Source organism: Lepisosteus oculatus, chromosome 24 (genome assembly GCF_040954835.1).
Source record: "Lepisosteus oculatus isolate fLepOcu1 chromosome 24, fLepOcu1.hap2, whole genome shotgun sequence".
Classification (NCBI taxonomy): domain Eukaryota; kingdom Metazoa; phylum Chordata; class Actinopteri; order Semionotiformes; family Lepisosteidae; genus Lepisosteus; species Lepisosteus oculatus.
The window spans coordinates 7,953,426-7,975,477 of NC_090719.1; the positions used below are offsets into that span (position 1 = coordinate 7,953,426).

At 39.0% G+C, this 22,052-nt stretch overlaps 1 long non-coding RNA gene across 1 annotated transcript; it reads left to right on the top strand.

Annotated features, from left to right (window-relative positions):
* Nucleotides 1-1,144: 1,144 nt before the first annotated feature.
* LOC107079863 (uncharacterized) lies at nucleotides 1,145-12,598 on the top strand. The gene is made up of 3 exons (XR_001480771.2): nucleotides 1,145-1,444; nucleotides 7,834-7,991; nucleotides 12,228-12,598. It is a non-coding gene; the product is annotated as an uncharacterized lncRNA (long non-coding RNA).
* Nucleotides 12,599-22,052: the final 9,454 nt, after the last annotated feature.

Below are 22,052 nucleotides of genomic sequence, written 5' to 3' on the forward strand. Positions count from 1 at the left end.
TGATATTAAACTTGAGGAGGTCCTTCATAGAGTGCGTGTCTTGTAAATGTACATTGTCATAGTAAGCTCTTAATCCCCAACTGTGTACAAAGAGCACCCCAAGAACATATCCAGATCTACACATACTGTAAAACGCTTACATTAGAATTGACTTGTGGGAACGTCGTAAAAATATCTTATGATTTTTGATGATTGGTGTAACAGAAGACTTACTAAATGTCATTTATTGTGCATAAAAGGGAAATTTGAACCTATTGTCAAAGTTGTCTTGTTTTTCATTAATGTAAATTCTTCATGAACTGTTAATGACTGATAAGCTCAGATCAAACCAGATGTGTTTAAAAAGAAACAAGTGAATTCCATTTCTACTTTAAAACACAATGTTAATAAAGTGTCTACATGTAACTGTAATGTGTTCTGTTCGGGCAGAATTGTACATTAGGGCTCCCTGCAGTGCTGCCCTGTACTTAAGTACACAAAATCAGTAAAAATTAATCAACAATGCACAAACTCTGCATGCTTGCTTTTTATATTTTATGCTGTCCCTCACCATTTTCTTTGGTGGCCAGGTTTAAAGCATAGCTGGTGTTAGATGAACTAAAATGAAATACCTTGGTATTTATTGTGCATTCATATCCCACATAAGAGAAACGTGGCCCGTTGAGTGTTCATTGAGAGCTGTGCATGCCATTGACAGATAATGAGCACTGTAGACACATTGGGAATATACTCACAGATGTTGCTTGCTTCCAGCTGAACTGTGCAGGACGTCAGAATGAGGAAGCTCTTTCTGTTCCTTCTGCACTCTGTTGACAGCAGCAGTACCTTATAGCCTTATTTTGTAGGATCTCAGAAGCTAAAGAAGGCTGGGCCTTGTCAGTACTGGAATGAGAGACCTGTAAGGACAGACAGGTTGCTGCTGTAAGTTGTGTTGGTGGATCAGTGGGTGGGCACAGGCTGACCTCCCCAGATGTGTTCCTTGATTAAATGGGTGAAGTCTTGCTATGTTTTCTCACTTCTCCAGCTGACCTGATTTATAGTGGGGCTGTTGCCGCATGATAGCTCCTCCTGTTACACAGGTACAGTAAGTGGCACAGTGCAGCAGCAGATAAACATGTCCCCTTCTATAGATGCAAAAGCTGACTCTGTGGGTTCCGCTAGGATGAAAATTGTTATATAAAGGCTAGATTGTAATACTGCTGTACTTACAGGGATGGCGAAGTGGTGTGAGGCAGGAGACCGGATTTAGGTTCGAGCGCACAATCCAAAACGCAATATAATTGTAACCGGGGACAAGCGTAAGTCAAAGGTCTATAAAGTCCCAGGGGAAAGTATGAAGTGGAGTAGAGACGGCAGTCCAGTGTCAAAGCCAGAGAAGTCCATCGCAGTACAGAGGCAATCCAGGAGCACAGTGAGAAAGCAAGCACAGTTGGAGCATGAACAGGTAAGTGAGTGGAGAACGCTTGGACTAGAAGAGAAAAATAAGGCTAAGCACAAGGAGATGAGAATGTGGGTCTTAAAATCCGGAATAAGTCTGATGGGAGGAACTGATTGCCTTCCACATCATGTTGTCATGGTTACTGATTGATAATGATTGAATTAGGGTTAGGGAATTAGCAATGAGTTGGTATGACAACTGTAGGTATGACATACTGTAGAATTATTACTGTTGTGTAGAGACCTGGGAATAGCAGGGTTGCACTTTCAATAGAGCATTCCCTTACTTTAACAGACAACATTATCTGAATTCTTCAAGTTCAGGTTCAAGTTTATTGTCATTCTACTCATATACAGGTATATGGTTTAACGAAATGCTGTTTAGCTAGCTCTCAGACGATAAGTAGTGCGAAAAATGACAATACAATTGTATAAGAAAAGAAAGACAGACAACAGGCAGTGTGCAAAACAACAACAGGTAACAGGTAATGTGCAAAACAACATCAAACGTGGAAAAAACATACATCAACAGAATGAAATAAAGGATAGAAAATTATGAGGAGTGAGCTTCATGCAAACATCAGATTATATTAAACAACAAAATGTAAGAACTCTGTACAGCTATTTTGTATCCAATTCCCTAGCTATCTTGAATTACTTTCTATTCAAAGCAAGCCCATAACATGTTTTCATTTTGTCCAATTTGTATGTGATACAAGCAGAGCACTTTCCCAGGAACCTGTTGTAATGTACTTGTCTTTTTGAATTTCAACTCCCTCTGCTATTTGCTAGACATCACATCCGTTTCTTTTCTGAAGTCCCACCCATGGAACACAATGAATAGCAGTAACTTTGCTCACTAGTTCTAGAAAGAATTACTGGGGCCATTCACTTTTGAAGCAAGATGTTAGAGGTCTTATTTCACCAGTTATCCATGCCAGCAATAAAACTGCATTTTTTCAGCCGTGAAAAATGTGTCAGGCTTGAAGGGTTCCCTAATAACGATGAGCGACAGACGGCAATTACTGACCTTTACAAAGAGACTGAATGAACTGGAAAATCGCGCTCTGGTTTCTGGCAGCGGTGTAATCATCGGTCGCCCTTGTATTTCAGGCTGATAGAGTAGGTCATCTGTGACTTATGTAAGAAACAAGCTGTGGAATTAATTCCGCAAGAGTCATCAGATGAAAAGTTTGAAATGATCAGTGCTGACCTTTTCATCGTTCTGGAATATACTGCACATAAGAAACAACAGTTCTGTCTCCTTCACAATGAAACACTTGAGGAATGGGCCAATGACCACAATGTATAACCCAACGGTCTGCTCTAGCCAAACATTTTTACTTCTGTTAAGAGTACGTGGTTTGCCGAGCTGAACATAAGTGGGAATCACCTTTAAGGAAATGAGGAGTCATGGTAAAGCAATGTAGTGTGAAGACAAGAATTAATGAGAGCTGGAATTCAGCAAGTCAAAAAAAGAAGTTGTCTAATTCAGTAATGCTGGCAACAAAAATTGAGAGAGGCTGTGCTCTTTGACATAAAAGTGCTGGCCACAGTATTCTGCAGTGACTTTGAAAACATTTAAAAAATACAGATGGAGAGGTTTCTAGAATTAACATTCAAGGTGATCCATAGCAAGGTACAATGCATGAAGACCCATATCTACAGTATGCACCTGAAGTCAGCAGGCCAGAGTGCCCCTTTACTAATTGGATATGTCTACTATTTACAAATATATACAGTATATATTATACATATTCATACCCCCTTATTAATTAATAAATATCAGTGCATAACTGCACTAGTGCCTAATAAACGTAATGCTTAAAGAAAAATAATTGTAACAAGTGAGAGAAAATGTCAATGAACTTTTATTTTTTTAAATATTAAAATGATTCTTAGTATGTAGTGTAACTAGTTGACTGTTTTTTTCTGAAGTATAGCAACAATTCTCGATTTCTTTGTTTCAATTAAAATATTCACCAATTGTTTCCTTTATTTTTAAACGGAAGCCAGTTGAAACAATATATTGTATCAATTACTACGGAGGAATTAAAAAAAAACAGCTTTTTTCCCCCCAGTTCACCTACGCCAGAGCCCAGGATTGAAGCAGAGACACTTCTGTGTGGCTTTTCAAGCTACAGTACGTTGAAGGAATAACCAGAATTTTCAAAGGCATTGTTTCTTAGTTTTCTTACTGTAAATTATGGCTGCCATTTCAACCGAATCTGTGCTCATTTGAAATTCGAACTGGGTGTCGATATAAGCAAAATACAAAATAAGTGTCAGTACCTAGTATTTTTACTTTATTGCGTACTTTTATTACAAAGCCGCCCTGAAAAAAAAACGCGTCAAAACGGTTTTCTCCTACTGAATTCCTAAGTAACTGTCAAGTATAACGCCTTCCACTGGTTCTTAAATGCTGTGTTAATAATTAAAATGCTATTTCCCTGAAGTTACGGATTATTTCGTGTTTTACCCCATTATTTGTGAATATGTTGTAATTGCGCACGACATCAATAATCTTTTATATCGGACCCAAGATTCTCATTCAGCCGTTTCTTGAAAGTAGTCAGATTTAACGCCAGAAAACACATCTGGGCTGCGGTTTCATCGAACAGTGTAAATTATATTAAACATTATTACCAAGGAATGGACCGCTGATCTCAGAAGAAATGGGAAAGGTGTCTAAATCTTGTTAATGAATACTATAGGCATAATAAGAATGATCAGAATACATATTAGAAGTAACTGTGCACTTACCACTGTAATGCATTGCTGATTAAATTCTATTTATCAATTTAAATACAAATTACGTATTATTTCACGATCAACGAATTATAGTTTCTATATTGTTAACAGAAAAAGACAATGATTTATCGGATTAACAAATCTTCCAAGAGGAGCTAAACAGTGATACTACTCTGTTCACTTCAATAGTCCTTCAGTACAGAATTAGAATTGTCGTTTGTTCGCAGTTAAATTATGAGATTATTCTGAGATGATCTATAGCCATTAATCCCAAGAAGTGACTGCATTGACTGTGTAACAATAGGTCAAAGCTTGATACTAAACTCTTTAAATTTCAATCGAACTATAATGGGAAAAAATTGATACAGCATTCCTCCCCAATGTATGAAATAAAATGGCAATGGTAATAGAGCTCAATTACAACACAATCTCTACTCCAGTGTACATTACAGTGTACAGTAATGTAATGTTTTTGAATGTAAAAACAGGACTATCACAACATGTTAAGATATCGAACGTGGTAATAGTGTTACAAAGCGACTGTTTTAATAAGGTCATTTAGATAAATGTATAAATAAGTATGAAATGAAAATAATGATGCAATTGTGTGAACGTATGTAAGGAAATGGTTGAGTTCAGTAATGGAGTGAGAATAATACAACCGGTGTTTTAATCTTTTGTTTCCTTAATGAGTAGCCTAAAAGGAAATAGAGGGTCCTCAATATTGGCAAGTGCGCTTTTAAAATGCCAAGACCGATTTTTAGACATTGTCACTGATCATTCCTGACAGTTCCATTCAGCTCTCAGAATTAGATTAATCGAAATTCATTTTGCATATTTTCTTTCGTTTTCAGAGCATCAGTTTCAAAGGAGCGTTGCACAGGGGGCGGTAAAAATCAATACATAATCTTGAGCAATCTCAGAGCCACATTGATTTTGTTCGACACTGGGCACTGACCCCATTACGCGGCAGAATAAGGCGCAGCTGTGTTCATCTCCATGAATTCCTTGACGCAAGATCCTTATGGATGAATCATATCAGTTAATTTAAAGAGAGCTCGTCTTACTTTCCTCATTATGATGCCTGCTTCTGCAGTACTTTTCCATGATGCCACTTTATGCCCTCACAAAATGGGAATATGCAGTAAAATTTTGGTTTTCCAATATGGAAAAGAACGAATGGTCATTTTTGAGGGTTTTTTTTGGGGGGGGCTCACGGCAATTCGAGTTTTCGGTTAAGTTCTTGAGAAATACGGTTGTGTACAATTTTTGTAAATCCAGTATTGACTCTTGGAAAACACTATAAGGTACGTTTGCACTTTTTAAAAATAAAATAAAGTTTAAAGTTTTCCAACGAACTAATCGGTTACGTGAAAAAGATGCAGCGCCTGATAATCTGTGTGAAGCACAGCATGGATTCCACCCAAACATAAGTAAGTCTAGTAAGCGATGGCACACACGGTATAATCGTTTTGGAAAAATACTAGAAAAAAAGCACTTTATAAAATAATTTAAAAAGAACATGATCATCTGTATAGCAATAGGATTCTAGTGGTTAGCCAACATAATGTTGGAAAAAGGTAGGTTTTGCTAAGGTATCACGTTAGAGGTCTTTGAATAAGTAACAACAGTAATAGATTTTAATTTATTAGTTGATGAGTTGCTATGTCTGTTTTTTTTTATACAGCTCCTGTTTAAAGACTTACTCTTAAACGGCAAATGGCAGACTCTCAGGAGTGAGCCACCAAATCACTTATGTCACAGTGTTTCCCAGAAATTATTATTATTATTATTATTGTTAATAATAATAATTGCTTACAAGTAATGGGGATTCCCCTCCACCACCACCACTGACTGTTGGAGTCAAACCAGTGGTAAAATCTGTAAACCATGTGGCCTTCCCATCTGAATCTGACTTGCATACAAAGAGATACCCATTCCCCCAAACTTCCCAGAACACTGTCAGACAGATTTGGTATCCAAATTGAAACATATTCCAAGATTTAAAGGAATGACTACAGCACATTGACAGGTGAAAAAAAAACAGAATCTCTTTAGCTCTGAACACTATGAGACAATGATGGGTCCTGATTCAAAATTGCCTGTGACTATTTTAAAGTCAGCCCAGGTTAATGTGCTTGAAATGGTTGTTAACATGAAGCAGGTTTTTTGTGTGTCAACCTATGAACATAAAACCTGTGGGAAAAGTGTTTCATATGTCCAGTAATCTTTTTACTCTAGAGCTAAATGTCATAGGAAATCTAATATTGCCAATCTGAAAGCCTAACATATTCCCCAGGCACTGAATTCCTGCAAAGAATAAACTCGTATTTTTAGTACTGTATACCAATGCATACAATAGGTTTCATTAAAGCCGGTCTCTACTTTTTGTACAACTAAACCAAGGTGTGCAGATAGAATGAGCTCTTTTGGAAATGGCTAAATTTATATCTGTTTAGAAATGAAAAAAAACGTTTAGATACAACCCCTGTGATAAAGACTAAGGTCAAGATGTAATACCTGCATTTGAATGAGGGATTGTCAAGTTCATCCTTACTTCACTTTGTGCATCTCTGTTCCACCTGTTCTGCTGATGGATGGATCCCACGCACTGCTTCTTCCTGGTTTTATAATTATTCCAGAAACATAGGACGTCAGGTAAAACTATCCTTGACAGGTTGCCAGATCTTCACATGGGCCAAACACAGTCACAACGGGGCAATTAAGAGATTCCAACCTACCTATCCAGCCCTGATACTTCATGACTCATCTTCCCTGATCAGTTCCTCTCTCAGTAGATCACAAAAGTACTCTGACAGAACACTGACTGACAGAGACTAAGGTCTAAATCTAAAATGTATATATTTTAGAAAACCCTAGCGTCATCAAGATACACTGTCTACAAGGCTACCATTCGAGGCTGACCTCTCAAATCTGGAGCATGTAGCAGACCTTTCGTGGCAACATGAAAAGAGGAGACACTAATTTACCTAGTTTGAGCACATGTTGTGGCTGGATGAACTGTACTGAGAAGAATCTGCTCTGCCTTAGTGTTGCTTTGCAGTCTCTGCTCCTGGTGCAACTGCAATTCTTCTTTTGAAATCACAATGAAAATATAGTAGTTATCTAACTGGGATTGATTAAATGAGAACATTTTGAATAATATTTGCAAAATACTGCTGTATCAGCTCTATTTATATATTATGGGACTGAAATGTTTTCATTGACTATTTTAATCCATTATGTTAAACTTATATATTTGAAAGGATGTATCATATTGATGATAATGTGAAGCCTGAGAGAAAAAAATAAAGCTATGTGTTACCCGTGGAGAAACTGAATACATTTAGTCTTTATTATGTCCAGCTTGATTTTTGTTTTGAGAGAATTTTTTTTAAAAAAACGTCAGCAGCATGTGGAACTAAATGGCTTCACACAGGTAGAAATGGTCTCTAAATAGCACAAATCACCTCCAGGCTGCAGACTCCGTTAATTTACAGGGAAGGCAGTAAATTGGTATTCTGACATATTTGCTGGGTTTAGCAAATGGAAATGTCTCTCTTAAGGAATCATGTGTAACAGAAGGCAGAACTGGCAGATAACAATGATGTCACAGGGGCTGTAACCCCACTGTTTCTCCCTCAGGAACATTTTCAAAGGCTGATAACATTGCAAGAGAGCGGCAGAGCAGAAGAAAGGCTTCTCTTTTGTTGGAGAGAGAAGAGGGGTGTTTTCACTGCAGAGAGATACAGATCTGACTTTCTCCGTTATCACATTAATTATTTTCATCAATAAAAGAACAGGTGGGTGTAATTATTTTCTCAATTGCTTGTTGATATTAGATTTTTCTGAGTTGCAATCCCTTCTTTTCTTCTTTTGTTTTTCAATACTTCCATGAACATTTTAATACCTGAATGCAAGCATGTTAGAATGTTGTCAAATAAGGGTGTAAAGTTTAACTCTGGGCTTGTGAAGGTTTTGCTGTAAGAATGAATCAATTATGGCAATATGTATAGAGCTGTTTATCTTTGTTTTTCATAACTGTAAAGTTCAGGAGAAATAGCATGACACCAGTGGAGAAGAGATACTTCACCACTACTAGAAGAAACAAGGAAATCATAGAAAACATGTAAACTCAATTCATACAGGGCATTATAGAATTTTAAATGGCTAGAAATTCAGTTGTAGAAAATGTCTTGTACTCTGATCAAAATTGAGCACACTGGGAAGCTAGTAAACTTTGACAGTACTGTTCAAGACAGAAACAAGCAGCTCATCAGTGGAAAAGCAGTATGTAAACCTGGGGAAGCTGAACAAATATTTTTGTTTTCATAATTCCAAATTCTTTATTCAACAAAGACTGATTAGTATAGATTTAAAATGCGTCCCGATTTAAGTGAAAACGAGAATTGGTTTGTAAAGATGGTGACTGCAGCTTTGCAAATTTACTTTTACTATGTGCAGAAGGTTTAGATTTGCTTTCCTCAAAAGGTTTCATGGTACATGGATTATGACTGTGATGGTAGTCATACCCACTTTTGTGTAAACACTTTCATTCTATATACAGTATGCACAACGCTACAGTCTGATAAATTTGCATGGGTTTAAGTTTGAACTTAAAGGCCACTTTGAAATCATAACCTCTTTATACGAAACAATCACAGTTTTGTTTGTAGTAAAATGTCACAGATTTTCTTTTATTCTAAGGCTTGTTCATGTTAACAGCTATGGTTTGTCATGTGTTTTTCTCTTTGTGCTTCAGCAGTAGGACAGACTGTAGGTAATCCTAAAAAATAATGAACTATCACCTGCATTTCATAAAGAAGGCAATGTTTGTTTATTGTATGTGTCTAAATGTGATGGCTTAAAAATGTTTTAGGTAACGTTTTGAGGACTGTTTCCAAAAATAGACTGACTCATGCACTTTCACATTTCCAAACAAAAAATCTCGTTCATCTCCATCCACTGCATTCAATTGATTCTGATTAGAATGAGGAATTTAAACCTGCACTGCACTGCACGAATCCTCTATAAAAGCATGATTCATCTACCAGTTTCTCTTCCTCGTTATTTTCAGTGCATGCTTACCACAGCGTCTTGGAGAGTATATTGTAATAAATAGTTTTGAGCTTTGGGCTTGATGATTTTAGTGCTGGGAGAATTCTGACTCAATGGAACAGTGGCAGACATATGGGAAAAGAAAGAGTGGGGTCACACATTGTCTCATTCCTGTTGAACTCCAGACTCTGGTATTTATCTAAATTGCAAATTGCATGGATTTTGTTTTTTAATCAATATGGTCTGCACTAGATGCAGAGGCCTCCTGCTCCTGCATGCTGCCTGTGCAGATTAGTTTGCACAGGCTCGTGTAGGAGGAACACTGGGAGACCATGTGTAGCATGCAAACAGAAATGAGCAGTGGAGAAAATGTGATGTGTGAACCTGGGGAAGCTGAAGAGTTATGTCGTATTTGAATTGTTTAGTGAACCCCCATGCATCTCTCTCATGAAATCTCTACCAGACAGTCAGCGTCAGATTTTTCACAGGTTATTCATTCTGGTTTATTAACTCAGTATGCTCATCCGCCCAAGAGCAGCAGCCCAATGCCCAGCAGATCAGGCAGAGCAGTTAGAAACTGGTTCACCAGAGTGGAACAGCACACTGGAGTTAGCACTCCTTCTCTTGCACTGGAACTGGAATCTTTATTGATCAACCTGCCAGTACTTCAGGACTTCAATACGTACACCATGTTCTGTATAGCAGAAACATTAAAATCAGAGAAATGCAATAAGTTAAATAGTGCAACATTAAGTACAAGAATAAAGGCGCGTGCATTGCTTTGAATAGAATATAAATAAAGAAGAACAAGCAGTAGGTCTAGGGGGTGGCATGCTGGTGCAGTGGTTCTGCCTCGCAGAACTGGAGCCCTGGGCTCGATTCTGGACCTGGAGTGCCATCTGTGTGGATGTTCTCCCCATGTTCCCAGGGGTTTTCTCAGGATGCTCCAGTTTCCTCCCACAACCCAAACACCTTCTGGCAAGTTAATTGGCTTCTGTAAATTAGTACTGGTGTGAGCGTGTCTGTGTCTGTGTATGCCCTGAGAGAGACTGGTGTCCTGTCCATGGTGTACCCTGCCTTGTGCTTGTTGCTTGTTGGGATATGCTCTGGCTCTCCCATGACCCTGCATTGGGTAAAGCAGTTAGAAAATGGATGCATGGACTAACAGCTTCTCTGTTAAAACATAATATCATTCCCGTTAGAAAAGGGATGGATGGAAGAACGTGGTCAGTATTTGAATGGAACATGGCGCTGAAGAGTGGACCCGTGTTGCGTGTGGCTCCTCGTCTGTATGTCTTTGTCCGTTTCCTATTGTGGGCTTTCTGTATCCAGTCTGTCTTTTCAAACAATTATTTATGGCTGACAAGTGCTTGTGGACATTGGTTCGAGAACCGCTGATTTAAACACAGATATATCTTATTTGTTCAGGTGGGCAGCTGCATCAGCATGCGTAGGCTGTAAAGGAACAAGTAATAGGTTTATTCCATGCTGAAAAGAGAAGAGCCTCACACCTGAAGAAGGCTCCAAGGCCGAAACGTTGTGTTTTCTTTCTTCTCTTTTCAGCATGGAATAAACCTATTACTTGTTCTTTTATATCCTATTTGGATCTGAATCAACTGTCCTGGGTGTATAAGCATTTCATTGCACTTGTGCACATGACAATAAACTGAACTCTGAACTCTGGAAAGGGTTACATAATAATAACTCTTTTACCGAATCAGGTACAGTAGATTTGGGGCCAATGGAAAAATAATTGGCACTCTGCGCCAGAAATTCCAAACCACCACAGGTGTATTTTGACAGCGAGCACTGTGCTACAGACAGCTCCTTCCTTTCTGATTCGATGAAAAGTTTTGACTGCTTGTGGTGGTTATGAATGCTTGCTTTGACTCTCTTTTGTAAGAGCAGGGCTGCTAATGCTGGTGTCCTGGCTAAATACCACTTTAGCCTTGCTCATTTTAGGTCACATAAATTACCCCCTTGATTTGAATTAAAGTAATTTCACATTTGTCCACCTATCCTGACCTGACCGCCTGTGTTGAAGTGCGGTGGTCCCATCACCCAGGTGGGTGTAGGAGGATCAAATGAGTCCCCTCCTACTATACGCAAAGCACTGTAGCATATGACTTTGGGGATTAAGCAGAAGGAATATTCGGTTAGGTATCAGTGCATATACACTATATACAGTGCATACAAAAACCGCACTCCAGATAAAAGGTGGAAGTTAACAAAAACTTTAATATGTAAAAATTCAGTATGCAGTAATTTCCTGTCTAAGATTTCTATATACTGTATAAGCTACCATGAGCAACAGACTCGGTAGTTTTCATTTTAAATCCCCATAACCTAGTCTTGTGAAATGCAGGAATGTCATGCACAGCTGGTGGTTCATGAATCAAAACTTTGAACGGCCGCACTCACTTGGAGCTTAATTTTCAGGATAAAAAGGCAGTAATTTGAAATGGAAAATGTGCAGCTTTCCATTCCCTGAGAGGTAGTCAATGAAACCGAACGCCCATTCATGAGCTTTGTGAACAGGGTGTAGCATTACAGTGAAACCCTGCAATGGGATTTGATTCTGCGTGGCCTTCCAAGAAGTATGGGAACTGAGAAGATCTTGTGGTGTCACCTGAGTATTGGTGTTAATAAATAATCACCTTAAACATGATGGGACTTGACTGGCCCCTGTAGTGGGTCCTAATAGTGTAAGAACATTAGCGTGTCAGAGTTAAACCTACTGACTATACTGTATATAAGCAGTAGAAACGTATTATGTCTTCTGCTGTTCTCTACAATGCAAGCTCTCTGAACTCTGCTGTCAGTTTGAGGTCTTGTTTTACAAGCTTCGGCTCTAAGTGTAACAGAAACCTGAATGACGTCGCCTCTCCCTTTCTTGACGGATGCCAGATGATATCAGTCACCTGACCGTGGCGAGCGGTATGCCTCTCATGTTGCTGTCATCTTGTTATTTGTCTTGGCAGGGTCTGCTAAGATGTAATTGACCTGACTGAAAAGAGATGATGGCAGATTTTGGATGAGACTGCTGTCCGAATGAAAAACGACGTTTGGATGAGTCGGAGTGATCGAAGATTGAATTTTCAAGGATGAAGACTTCCTCACAGTATCTTTGATCTTCCGTGCATATTGCTGGTGGGTGTATCCTACACAGAATTCAGGACCTACCTACAGTTTTGGGCTTAAGCTACTTCTGAGAAGACCTGGACTAAAAGAGTATTTGTCCAATTCGGACTTTTCTTTCAGTTAGAAACTAACAACATTCATTCCATATAACAAAATTAAGACATAAAAACTCTAGGAAATCTGGGAATTTCAAGAAGAAAATGACCTTATTAAGTGGAATCCTCTGTTACAAATAACAGGGTTGAATTTTTAAGGATATTTGGAATGAAAATATGTAACCATTGCATTTTGAGACACAAACCTACAGTTTTGTGAACTAAAAACTGAATTTTCAGGTAATGGCTGGTGGTGTGAAAGAGCATCATTTCCTACATGGAAGTGTCATATTTGAGACACTTCAGCAAGTAACTAAATAAATGAAATGTCATAACCTAAACAGCAGATTTAAGTGACTAAATGAGGTCATATATGAAACAACGGAAATGTTCTTAACCTAGTTTGATTTTCCTCCTATTTATCTATCCGAACAAAAAAAAAACAACAACAGAATTTCCTGCCTAGTAATCGAATTTATAAAATAGAAAACATAATTCAATGTCATGTTTTGCACAAAAACCTGCTTATTGATTCCCATCAGTTGAAGACCATGTGTAGATCATTCAATGAGATAATGCATAGGAGAATATAAAGATTCACCAGAGAATCCAAAAGGCTTCTCTCTTTCTCTTTTACTTATGAAGAGGCTTTTGTTATTAAAAACAAAACAAATAGATACCCAGAGATATTCACTTGATGAACGAATCGGCAACAACAGCAATCCAAAAAAAGAACAGATGCCTTCTCCTTTCCCGAAGCTGCCTGTTCTGTGTGACAGCTGTCTGCAGGAGTGAAGAAAATTGCAGAGTGCTGTGTTTTGCTCTGCTGCTGACAGAATGATGCCCTCTAGCTGAGTCTCACATGGGAAAGCAACTAAAAAAAGGAGGATTCCAGATGAATGTGTCCCTTCTATGCCCAATACCTCCCTCTTTTCCTGTGGGCAAAAAAAGAAATACAAGAGACAATTCCTTGGTTGTTACTTTAACCGGAAAGACAGTCAGTGGCTAACCAAGAAGAGGAATGGCCTCATCAGTGTGAAAGTTCAACTGGTAATCTGTTTTTTGAAACACTGCCTCGGGAGTGTTTTGCTCTGGGACTGACCGGCTGACCACCAACCCCAACAGTCATTATGGGCTGTGTCATGTGCTCGCCCCTGGTGGAGATGTGGAATGTTTCCACTAAGCAGCCAGGGAATAACTGTCTGGAGCTGTCTGTATTTCCCGAATCCTGTCTGCATGGATACCAAAGAGTGACTGGACTCCACTATGTATCATCATTCTCGGATGCTGAGGACTGCTGTGATGATGGCGTACCTAACAGTCCCTGTCTGACAGATGGCTCAGAGACCGAAGAATAAAATTCTGTGAACGCCGTCCGGGTTTCAAGACTGCTCTGCCCCTCTCCTGGCCCAAAAGTTCTCAGCAAATATGTTGTGTTTGATTGAAGTTTCTGGTGTGAATGCGAGACCTGTTTTTTCTTTTCACGTTCTGTTTTTGTTTAATTCATTCTGGTTTAGCAGAAATGTCTTTGCAATTTTCAAATCCGTTTTTGGAATTGATACATTTTTTCCTTCATTCAAGTTGCGCAGAGGCAACAGTGCTTTCTTGGCTACATATGCCATTTGTTTCATTGAGAAAAATTAAGAAAAAGGTCAAAGCACCAGATTGATCTGCTCAGTTCAGTACTACTTTAAGATTAAAATCTTATTTGATTTATTTTTGACCGAGGAGAAGATACAGTGATCTGCATATGAACGATTGGTTGGATTAATTTATATAATTAGTCTTGAAAAACTGTAGCATGCTTTTTTTGTATACTGTTTTCATGTTGTTATTACTGTATTTATATTGGACTAGTCTTTTCTAGAGAGCATTATGCTTACAGCTGTTTTAATTGTACCCAAACCTCGGGAAATTTTACGTATTGGGTAAACTTAGATGCTCCGCTAGTAAAAGTACAGAACCTAAGTCAAAGGAGAGATGAAAGGCTTCATTTTCACCCCTCTCACTGCAAACTTTTCACCCCTACTCGAAGTTTATGGGTTGCTGACAGACCAGGAAGGGGTGTGTGCTGGTCCTCTGTGCTGTTTTTCCTCTGCTTTGTCTTTTTTTTTTTGTATTGGCAAGATCCCTTAAAATCCCTGTTAAAAAAGACATGCTGTTATACTACTCCCAGGTGTCGATATGATTTTTCATTTTAGGAAATATGTTCAAAAGCTGAATAATTTCATTCATGCCACTAAGGGATTCTAATACTATTGTGATACATTAATAGTATAAGGCTGCAATAAAGGACTGCTTGTGATTTCTCCCCTACTAGGAATTTCATGGTAGTGTGGAAATTTGGACAGGACCTTGTGATCTATCAATAGAAAGTCATAGTCTATCTTCTATTATTTACTTCCACCAGGGGGAGGCTCATTTTCTCAGTCATCATACTACTGATGGGAATGTTGGTTCATAACTTATCATCTATCATCTGACAGTATCTGTTTTTGTCTTTCATGTAAAAGTCATTTCACAGGAGTGCAGGATTACTTAGCAGTTAGGATTTCACTCAATTACATTAGGTGGAAGTTTAATCATAGTTTGTTTTTTACTTGATTTTTAGATATTTTACGTCACTAAAAGCAGACATATCCCGTTAGCAATACTAAACCTAAAAATAAAAGTACAACTGTGTTAATCAAGAGGTTACTCTTTAAATACTATTCAAATTATTATCCTGCTTCTCATTTATCTTATCACACTAAATCATAATTGACTTTAATTGAGGTACACTTGCTTTTAACACTCTTGACTGTAAGCCTTTGTGAAATTAGAAGTCATTCTAATTCTTTCTCTGTGTTTTACTGAGCATTTCTTTTAAAAAACTGATTGTTTAAAGCACTAGTGTACCTGATACTTCAATTATCAAGTGATTAAAATGTGGGTGAAAGGTCTTTTATCTGCTGCGATCTGAGTACTAGGAAACTTGTTTGCAGAAAACCTTTAGTATTACAGAGAAAGGAAATAAACTTTTCTTATTGAAATTGAACTGTATGCAGACAGAAAAGATAGCATTGATTGTGCAGCATTTGCTTTTTTAAACTGCTTAGGGATTTATAAGTATTTATAGTTTTATAGTGAATGTTTGTCAAATTCCACTGCTCCTTAGGGCCATAAACCTTGACTTAAGAATCTAATATCACGTCAACATCTTGTAATGTATTAACCTACAAATATATTCTGCCCACTCTCACAAAATAGCATCTCCTCAAGCCTTAAAATCTCGGAAATTCACTCAGTGTCAGTGTTTTTTGATAGGCAGCACTTTTTGCTATCTTTGTAAAATTATGTTTAATCATTAGTTCAGGAGTTAAATACATTTTATCATCATAGATCTGTCTCCAAATTTAAACATCTTGGAAAAATGCTTCCAAATTTCTGAAGTACACTGTTGTACTGTATAGTGTTACGGGAAAGCAATAAAGTCTGTGCCTTAGAGGGTGTCAGTAATGAAAAGTAGAGCTAAGCTCAAGTGAATTATCAATATTAAAATCTCAAGCTTACAGTAAATTTACAGTTAAGATAAGACTGAACATTTTTTGTGGTGTGCAAAAAGTTTACTATACAGTATTGTATAGCCTTTTTATTTAACTACATACTCATGCACAAAGATTCTCATTAATAACCCATTTATTAATGAATCAAAACATTTATTTGAAACAAAACAAATTCTGTGGAAGTCACACATTTTGAAATGAATGACAATACACGTAATGCATTCGTTGGTTATTTAAAATACCTACTTTATTTCCCTTTATAGCATTATCAGAGTCAATAGTAATATCAAGAAAAGAACTTCCACATAAAATAAAAGATAGACATTTTAGTCTTGGAACTTCAGTAAATAGCTCTAGAGCCTAACCTCACTCAGAAAGGAACACACTGCAATTGTAAGTAAAGTTGCTTTAACTTCAGTTCTAGATTTTATCCAGACTCAGAGTAAATTAAAACCCTCCCTACCTACCAAAGCCAAACTCCAGACTTAGTGACTGATGGAAAAGCTACTTAGGTAAAAGCAAAACATTTATTTCAGACAAAAACCTGCCACTAAGTACTACTTTTGCCATTTGCTTTTGGAAAGTAGGTTTTCAGGCAGAGGTCCAGGCAGAAGTTGGATAAAACGGTAGTCTCACACATTTTGATTAGCCAGTGTCCTAAATGTTCTTTCTTAATTTAACATTAGGGAGTCCAGCATTATAGAGTACATTATGACAAAGGTTGTATTTATTGAGTGTAAATATATACAGTAATAGATGTAATAACTAAATGTTTATAGGCTTTTTGTAAACCGTCTCTATTCCATCTTTTTAAGGAATAGTACAGTAGGTAGCATTGTTGCTTCATAGGTCCAGGGTCAGTTTAGCTCCAGGTTTGTTGCTCTGTCTGTATGGAGATTGCATGCTTTCCCCGGGTTTTCATGGATTTTCTTCAAGTAATAATAATAATTGCTTACACTTATATAGTGATAGTAATAGGGACTCCCCTCCACCACCACCAATGTACAGCCCCCACCTGGATGATGTGATGGCAGCCATAGTGCGCCAGAATGCTCACCACACATCAGCTATCAGTGGGGAGGAGAATAGAGGGATGAAGCCAGTTCATAGATGGGAATTATTAGGAAGCCATGATTGGTAAAGGTCAATGGGAAATTTGGCCAGGATGCCAGGGTACTACCCCTACTCTTTTCCAGAAACACCTTGGGATTTTTAATGACCACAGAGAATCAGGACCTCAGTTTTACGTCTCATCCGGAGGACGCCACCTTTTTACAGTATAGTGTCCCCATCACTATACTGGGGCATTAGGACCCCCATAGACCACCCCCTGCGCACCCCACTAATACATCTTCCAGGAGAAACTTAATTTGTCCCATCCAGGTACTGACCAGGCTCACACCTCGCAGCCAGCAAAGGAATCCTACTCCGTTGGGCCCCTGAGCAAGGCCCTTAACCCCAACTGCTCCAGGGGCACTGTACAATGGTTGACCCTGCGCTCTGACCCCCAGCTTTTCTCCCTGTCTGTGTGTCTGTGTCTCATGGAGAGCAAGCTGGGGTATGCGAAAAGACGAATTCCTAATGCAAGAAATTGTATAGGGCTAATAAAGCAACATTATTATTATTATTATTCTTTTATTATTATTATTATCATTACCCGCTTAGCTTCAATGGGTTGCCAGTTGTGAGTTGCAGGGTGATATGGCTATTGGCGAGCAAGTGCTCTTGTTTCCTCTCACAGTCCAAACACATGGTTGTCTCTCAATTGCCTCTCTGTATGATGGTGCATACACTGAAATGGACTGGTGGCCCAAACATGATATAGCTCTGTCCTGTACCCTTTTTCTGCCAGGCTAGAACTCAGGCTACCTGCGACTCTCTAAGGATATAAATTCCTTACTAAAGCTGAATGGACATCTTTTTAAACATGTGACTGCATGTGTAATGACTTGTTTTGATTGTTTGCCTGAATAAGAGCCTTACTGAAGGCAAAACTTCAAGAAAAAAAAGTATTCTGTTTCTTTTTAAGTGTGTGGATGTCAAAAGGAAAAAACAAATCAGCCTAATGTCCTGATAAATCCAGTGATAGGTTGCCCACAGTTCTTCTGTGGTTAGTGCTGCAAAGTTTAGTTTAAACACGGAACTGTGTATAAATGGTTCCACATTTCTGAAGTAGATTATTATACAGTTTTATGGGAAGGAAATGAAGTCTGTGCTTTGAGAGGGTGTAGGAAATGAAAAGTTGAGCTAACCTCAACTGCATAATCAATATTAAAATCTCAAGCCTTAGAAGCCAAACGTCTTAGTTATTATAAGTCATCAATAACTCATAATGATAGAAAAATACCATCATGGTCTGTAAAATGCAGAACTTTGCTCAAATTGGCACTGTATTAAACGACTACAAAACTAAGCTTGATACGGCATGAAAGATACCACAAAATGTTTTGAACACAACTTGCAAATGATAGAAAGTAGCCTTTCAATTTCGGTGATGAATTAACTATAGTATATACGACAAAGGCTACAATTATTTGAAATGAAACTGTCATGTAGGTGATGATGCTTGTCCATCATGTGTGATGATGACAGCTGTACTCTTCCAAACAGCTGAGCTGTACAAAGAAACCTGTGTGGGACTGTTGCACCGGGGCTGTCCCACTCTCTCAACCTCAGAAGCCTGGGTCCAGTGGTATGAGTAGTCGTCATGACTGGAAACTTCCTTGGCTGCAGTGGATGACCAGGACATCTTTCTGTGCCTTGTCATGCCCATCGCTTTCTACAGAGCGTTACAACAGTATAGTGCCCCCATCACTATACTGGGGCATTAGGACCCACAAAGACCACAGGGGGAGCACCCCCTGCTGGCCCCACTGACACCTCATCCAGCAGCAACCTTAGCTTTCCCAGGAGGTCTCCCATCCAGGTACTGACCAGGCTCACACCTGCTAAGCTTCAGTGGGCTACCAGTTGTGAGCTGCAGGGTGATATGGCTGCTGGCTGTCATGTAAGTACACAATGTAGAACATACATGTGAGACCTGCTCTACCAGTCCAAGTTTCTTTGAAGTGAATTTAACCTCTTTTTAAATCTGGCCAACAATCATCAAAACAAAAACTTGAAAGAAGCTGCAAAAGCATTTTCACTTAATTTAAAATATATTATCATAGCATCCTTGAATGTGTATAGATATCAATGGGAAAACTTTGGCTTTTGCAAAGCAGGTTGCATATATCGGCCTTAATGACTGTTTTCATTTGTACTTAATTCACATCATTTCCACACTTTCATTATGAGCTGTTCATACGTACATTGACACCTGAGTCAGCAGTATTCTGAAGTGTTTTTATTAAACACAAAAGTGAGAAATGCAGTACAGCTGTTCTGACAAGGACAAATATTCAAATTATAGCAAACAGACAAAACAGCAGTGGCACTGTGGCTAAGGATCTGCGCCTGTGGCTGGAAGGTTGCTGGTTCAAATCCTGTGGCTGGCAGAGGAATCCTATTCTGTTGGGCCCCTGAGCAAGGCCCTTAACCCCAGCTGCTCTAGGGGTGCTGTACAATGGCTGACCCTGTGCTCTGACCCCAAGCTTCTCTCCCTGTCTGTGTAATGGAGAGCAAGAAGGGGTATGCGAAAAGACAAATTCCTAATGCAGGAAATTGTATATGGCTAATAAAGTGATCTTATCTGATCTATACTATGAGACTCAGAAAAATGCTAAATATTTTAAAATCCTAAATCGGTAGTTATCATCAGAGCTATTACCATCCATCTATGGCTGGAGCTTATGGTAAGCAACAGGCCCAAGGCAGGGTATACTATTGTTATTCAATGTCCACAAAATACCCCTTAATGCTGTTGAGTGAGTTATATACTGGTGGTGGTTGAATGCCGTCGAGTCAGTATTGATTAATGGTGACCCTATGGACAGTTCCACCTGTCACTATCCAGAGACTTTTCTTGGCAAGATACGGAAGTAGATTCCCAGGCCTTTCTTCCACGCAGGTAGTGTGAGTGCTGTTGCCGTTGTCATTGAAATGTGACCCTCCGCCGCCAACACCACCCCATACTACTGCTGCCCAGTATGGGTTATTAGAGAACCTTGCGCCCGACGTGGGACATGAACCTACCCTGAGATTATGAGGCTCATGCTCTACCAACTGAGCTAGTCTGGGCTGAGTCATATATTAGAATAATACAAATGGATTCTTCAACCTACTCTAAAGCAACTGAAAACAACCTATTCAGTATTTGTGTTTTTTTCCCTGTTTGTGTACCTGATGCTTATCATTAAATGCTTTTCCATCCATCCATTATCTAACTACTTAATCCAACTCAGGGTCGAGGGGGAGCTGAGGCCTACTGTGGCATGAAACAGGTGCCAGGCAGTGCCACCAGTCTATCACAGGACCCACACGCTCACACCAGGGCCAATTAATCTACCAACATGGTTTGTATGGGGAGAACACACAAACTTCATGAGGATAGCACACTGGGTCTAGAATTGAATCCTGAGGCCCATGTGCTGGAATGCAGCAATATTAATCACTGTGCCAAACTGCTTTATACCATATGGTGTCGCAGGAAGCCGGAGCCTACCTGGCAAGCAACAAGCGCAAGGCAGGGTACACCCTGGACAGGGCGCTTGTCTATCGTAGGGCAAGGACAAGCCAATCATACATGGGGACAATTTGGAGGTCAGGGTAAAGGCTGAGAGGGGAAATTTGACCCAGACACTGGGATAATTCCTTACTTTTCTAGAGAAATGGGGATCTTTAATGACCACTGAGACTCAGTACCTCGGTTTGATGTCTCATCCGCAAGATGGTGCCCACTACAGTATAGTGTCCCTGCCACTATACTGGGGCATTAGGACCCACACAGACCGCAGGTTGGATGGTGCCACGGTGCTGCAGCAAATTACAAATAAAATAGACAATTCTGTCTTCTGCCTACACAGATAATGGCCTTAGTGAAGACCACATTCACCCAGTTCTGCCATGAGGACATTGGATGGAATTCTGGTGTTCTTAAAACAACACTTACTCTTCAAAATGATGTCTCTTCTGTTTCACAGGTATGCTTTCTTTTTGTCTTACATAAGTAGGTAACAAGAAACAAATGGTAAAAAAAAGATTGGTTTTCCTCTCCCATATACTTACAACCAGGAACAGACCAAGACAATCAGATGTTTACCTAGCTCTGCAACCAGATCAAATTATGATTTTTGGAGAGAAGTTAGCTCAAGACTTAACAAGCTTAATAAACCTGCCAGCACAGTTCCATGTTGCCACAATTATAGACTGGTGCCGTAGTGCTTATAATTGCTGTTCATTAGTTCTTTTCCAAGAAACATTTACTAACTCTGGGCTGTGGTGAGAAACGCTCAGATGCAGAGATGCACCATGGGTGGCAGGAGCAATCCACTTAGCTTAATACGTCATTTCTCTCTGCTGGATCTTGATGAGCAACCTTAAACATTTGGTTTGAACACTCAATACAATTTGTCCAATTGACTCCTGAAAAACAAATATGGTGAATTATTTTATATGAATTCATTCTTGTTTATATCATAGGGATATAAACACAAGTTGCCAGATATGGACTTGCTTGGCAAAAGTATTTGTCAGGTCTTAACTACTGTAGCATTCTAGATAAATCCATAGCAGAGAGTTTGAAATGTTGCCTATACTGTGTAACCCTGCAGCCCAGAGATCTCCAGTGATCTGTATGGTCACAAAGTGCCTCAGTCCAGCAGATTTTGTAGCTCACAGTTAAGTCACTAATTTACTGTATGTTAAATGACTTTGCGGTCAATTAAACTGCTGACTTGACAGATTAAGTACTTAAGAAATAATTAAGGACTGGATTCGAAGCACTCTTCACCCCTTAAGGACCAGAATTCTCTTAACTGAACATCCTTGCTTGATTCATTCTTATAGGTGTTGCCAATCTTTAAAAGCAGATTACGTATAAGACTATGTCTTTAGGACAAGGGTTGGAGACCCCTGCAGTAAACTG